Here is a 5,594-nt window from a genome sequence, read left to right as displayed (position 1 = left end):
TTAGATAAAAGGAAGTTAAAAGGTAAAGTGTACATTTGCATTTGTTGAATAAACCATTCAAAAGAAGGGAGTAAAATCTTGCACCTAGCTGGGAGTCTCCAAGTAATGTGTTTATATTACTAATAAAATTGGTGGAATGAAAGGGTTTATTGTTAGGAGAGGTAAATTTATACTCAAAGGGAAAGGAGTTTGTGTGTGTGGGTCAGAGGCATGTAGCATCTAACCAGCCTGTAAGCCTACAACTGTCTGCAAAGGAACCCCATTTTGAATTGGTAAGGTCAAATGTGCTTTGCTTGGTGCCTGTTTAAAGTCCATGGGTTACTGTTGCCTTGGTGAAGATTTACATGGGAGTGATTAATTTGGGGATTTGTTTAAAAGTTATTATAGTAGTAATTTGTAGACGTGTATGTGTTTAATTTGTGGTTAAATTAATAAATGTTTAATTTAGTTTTATATTAAAAACCTTTTGAGGCTTGGTGGTCTTATTACTGTATGCAGAGCTGCATCTCAAACATACCAATTGAAAATATCGGTTATGACAGTTGTTCAAGTTTCCCTCTGGGATTTAAACAACCCAGCCTTTACCAACTGCTGTGTCATAACACACAATAGGATGTAAGGACAGATTCCTGATCTCAGCTGACTGTGTAGGAAAGGCTGAGAAGGTGAAACTCCAAGAGACCTGAAGAACTCTGCTGAAAAGGGGGTAAATAGGAAAGGACCTCTATATGACTGGCTACAGAGGTTGGTACAGGTACACGGTAATATGCCAGCATGCTATTGTTCTGTATTTGATTAAATGCAGTGCAACAATATCATTTATTGCTCAAGAGCTTTCCTCCTATCTCTGTCAGGGTAGGAATGCCCCAAGTCCAAAGAAGCCACTTTTTAATATCAGTGTAAATGCCAATGTGAATGAAAAGTGGGAATGTGCTTTGAAAGAGCTAGCACAGACCTGATAGACCGAATTACCTCCTTCTGTGCTGTGCAATTCCATGATTGTAACTACACCACCAAGAACACACAATTCTGGTTGGTCAACCTCTTGTTTAAACCACTCGGATGATGTTATATTCTCAGACTTTATTTTTAATTTTCCAAATAACTGTCAGCTAGCTCTGCAGGGTTCTGCTTGTATATGACCTTTAAGGAAATGGTGAATTTGGCTCCTGTGCCCTGTTGTTGCTAGGTGGAATAGAGGGAGGGGAACAGTTTCAGATTATACAATGACGTCTATCAGGTTTTACTCCTTTGCAGTGAGAATTCTCTCAATTTGGTTTTAAAATGCAACTTTCCTGAGGTCTGTCATACAAAGATAGTTTTACAAGCACAAGAATCCCTCCAATTTGTCACCCAACTTCATCTGTAATTGTCAATGGTAAGCGTAAACAGACTATTCAGCTGGCAAGAAGCATTTGTTGGCCAGGGGCTGCAGCTGAACTGCTGACACAGGCAAAAGCAACTTTTCACCTGACGTAACCTGAGCTCAGTCACTGGCCTGAGCAACTTTTGAAACCTGAGTCCAGTCACTGGGCTGAACTGGCTAGAACCGGTTTTGACGTAGCTGAGCATCTTGAAGACAAAGGAAATGTGATGAGTCCTTATTTAGAAAAGGAGGAACGAGGTGATACTGCAAGTCTTGGAACAGAGCCAATGAGAATATGCCACAGATCAGGCAAGCAGACCTAAACTAACGGGAGAGAGACAGCACAGCTTGAAGAGATAAGATTCAGTATAATACTGGAAGGATTTCGGGCGTGGAGCAGCGAGACTCCGGAGACCAACCATCGCAGAAGTGGAAGAACCTACATCAGCAACGTAGAGACGCGAGAGAGAGAGAACGGAATACCTGGCCAGCATCAGCTCTCCTTTTCGGGTATTAGCTTTTATATTCTGTGACCACTCAGGGAGTGTCAGAGAAACCTAGTGGGTGTGCGTTTAGATCCTAATTTTGGGTATAAAACTGTATAACCTGCTGTAAACTGCATGTCTATATTTAACCAGATGTATAAGCTATATGTAGATGATCTAACGACATGAATAAAGCGAATTTAGAGTTAAGAGAGAATTGACTCTTCTCCTCTGTGCACTCAGCCAATAACGGTTACCGGTGATCTCCGGCAACACATTACATCAGAATCCAACGCATCCACATGTATGCTTTCCAGTCAAAAAGAAATCGCTGGAAAGTGTTCAGTGGCCTTTACAAATGCATTCTTTTCCTTCCTAGATAAACTATGACCACTTTCACAGACTATGCTGCCGCCCCAGCTCATTCAGCACATGGCGGTATCCAACTGGACTGAGGCTGGGTATCACAGTGTGGGATCACAGGAAAGCTGTAAAACTGTAACACACTAAACAGATCTTAATTCAGCTAAAAGCTAATCATAGACATTTGATATCTGACCCCATGTGGCAGTTTTTATGCGTATGTCTAGCCGGAGTCATTGGCTAGCAATTCATATCTGGAAGCCTGTCTATGGGAACCCTCCCTATGCCACAGGGGCACTGAATAAAGCTGTCAGTGTCTTGAGACATCTTGCTACATTTAAGGTACCATATAAATACAGGCTGTCATTGTAGATTCCCCATCTGAGGTCAGCCAGCTCAGCATTGGTCAGTCATCAAACCTAGTACGTTCTGTTTGGCTCAAGTACCAAACCACTGCAATAAGTCAGGGCTGGGACTGAGGGTAAAACTGATTTGTAACATTATCAGCGCTCAGGCAGCAGTCTCCATTGACTGCACATGGATGGTTAAATGCTGTGATCAGGAAGTTGCTGTCTGAGTTATCCTGCTCTTCCACAGGTTCCGCATCTCACTGAGATTCTCTGTATTCAAACACATGGAATGGACAAGTCACTACGATTATGTGATAAGTACCCACTAAATTTACGAGAAAAGGTTAGGGCTTGTCGATTCAAGTTTAAGTGAGTTTTTAATACCTTGATAAGTCTTAATTACTAACCAACAACCTCTCTGGCTCTGAAAATGAGTCTGGATTCTTATTCCTTTAGAATTTTAATTATTGGAAAGCTAAAAAAATTTTCTAAAACCTTTTTGTCACTTTTACTGACCTCTGAATCCAATCTTTCTTTTCTGCTCTTTATTATGCTTTTTGTACCTGAGTTAGCATTGAACTAAATATTTTAAATTACACTTTCTGCTTTAAACTGCACTGCTCAGTAGCAAGTTCTTCAATCTGATTAGTTACAGAGCTACACAGTTGCTTGCCCTGTTCACACAAGTCTCTGAACCCTTGTAAAGGGTACTGCACTGAAATGGCTTTCTAATAACCCCAATCTCCAGCGCAAAAACCCATAGAAAATCTGCGAGCGAATGAATGGGGTGTCAAAACAAAAACAGAATTACCTGGAAAAACTCAGCAGGTCTGGCAGCATCGGTGGAGAAGAAATCAGTTAACGTTTCGAGTCTTCATGACCCTTCGGCGGAACTGAGTATAGTTAGGAGAAAGGTGAAATATAAGGTGTCAATATTTATTCACTGCTTACTGCAAAGTCTGGCCCAAGATCTTGTATTAGCACATGATTTTGCCTCCTGTTTCACAGGACATATTTAATGTTATTTAATTCCCCACCCCACTCCACTCCCAACCTGACCTCTCTATCCTCACGTTCCGACACTGTTCTAATGAAGCTCGATAGAATCTCAAAGCACCTCATTTTTTGCTGAACTATTTTAGAGCCTTCCGGATTGAACACTGAGCTCAACAATTTCAGCTCTTAACCACTGCCCTCATTTCATTGGGTAGCAATTTCTGGTAATGGTTCTGCTTTTGTCATTTTCCAGTTTCTCTAGACTCAGCTTTTATTTATTTTGGCATCCCATTACCACCCGCCTTTGCCATGCACCATCGTCCCTTTCGTCACTTACTCACTCCCGCTTCCCACTCTGTCACAGGCCTTCCTTTTTGTTACTTCCTCCCTTCCTGCTATTCCCTGCTTTTGTACTTGCTTAAAATCTGTGACATCTCCAACTTTTTCCAGTTCTAATGAAAGGCCATTGACCTAAAACATCCACCCAGTTTTGCCTTCAGTGATGAGGCTTGCCACTGACCTCGTTAAAAGTTGCCTACAAAGATCTAAAGATCTCTCTGCATGGATTTCCCCTTTCCCGATATTAGTTTGATTTTGGCGTCAAGTCTTTGGGTTCACCAGGAGTCCAGCAACAGTGATGTCATCAAGCAGGCCAAGCAGCCAATCACATTGAAGAATTCTCAGACAGCAAACCAGGAAGCAAATTGTACAAATTATCATTCACTTTTTGTAAATTTTACAGAGTAAAATAAAGATTGAGACATACACATGGAAGTATGATAGATGCTAAAATATCGTAAAGACATTTTTTAAAAATGTTAAAAATCTCTGGAATGTTATAATGTAGGAATTTGACATTACCCAAATATAAAATTTTCAGGCCTAGCATTTGTGGAGAGAGAAACAGAGTCAGACTTTTCTTTGGAACCGGGTTTTTTTTTACAGCATAAAAGGGAAAGTTCATGTCCAAGCAAGTGATCTCTAAAGATTACTGTCTGCAGGGACTGCAACAGAGCACCCTCTAGTGTGGGGGAAGCAGGGAAATAATAACAGTAATGCCTGGATTTCCACATTAAAAGCACAAGCACACAAATGAGCAGATGCTGTCAGTTTCAGAGAGGAACACAGTTAACGTTTCCAGTCCGAAGCGTCATACGGACTCGAAACGTTAACTGTGTTCCTCTCCGCAGATGCTGCCAGACCTGCTGAGTTTTTCCAGGTATTTTTATTTTTGTTTTGGATTTCCAGCACCCGCAGTTTTTTTTGCTTTTATCTGTCAGTTTCAGAGTCGTGATCACGGCAAGTGCTGGTGGGTTCACCGTTATGACAGCCACCTTCGCGCGTTAACTCTGTTTCTCCTCCACGGATTCCATCTGACCTGCTGAGTATTTCCAGCATTTTCTGTTTTAATATTGTGTGAAATCCATTTTTTTTTTAATTTGGAAGAGATTATTATTTATTAACTGTGATATGCTGGCTGAAAATGGAAGACATAAGATGGAGTAAGGAATAACTTTTTTTTGTTATTCACGGGATGCGGACATCACTGACGAGGCCAGCATTAGTTATCCTAATCACCCTGGAACTGAGTGACAAGATTTCGTCCCATAAAAGGCGTTCGCGTCCAGATGAGTTTGTACAACAATAAATGAAAGTTGTCATGGTCACCATTACTGAGACTAGCTTTATAATTGATTTAAATTCCACCAGCTGCCGTGATTTGAACCCACACCCCTCCCCCAAAGCAATATCCTGGGCCTCTGTCACGTTATTATTATTATTATTACGCCATCGTCTCCTTCCCTCTCAACAATTTGACGGCACTGCTCATTCACCTCCGACCCCTAAAATCTTTCCAACTTGGGGGGGGGGAAAGCTTTTCCCCAGCAGCGCTCCGTGGTGTTGCATTCAAGCAGAATATTTTTTTTAAAAAACACATACATGCGACTCGATGTAAATCCCTCCCCCTTTAATCCTCCCAGACTGATCTCATTGCGACTAATTAACCCAACTCCGCCCATTAAAACATGCTCA

This window comes from Cetorhinus maximus, chromosome 12 (assembly GCF_964194155.1).
Source record: "Cetorhinus maximus chromosome 12, sCetMax3.hap1.1, whole genome shotgun sequence".
NCBI lineage: Eukaryota > Metazoa > Chordata > Chondrichthyes > Lamniformes > Cetorhinidae > Cetorhinus > Cetorhinus maximus.
This window is presented reverse-complemented; position numbering follows the sequence as displayed.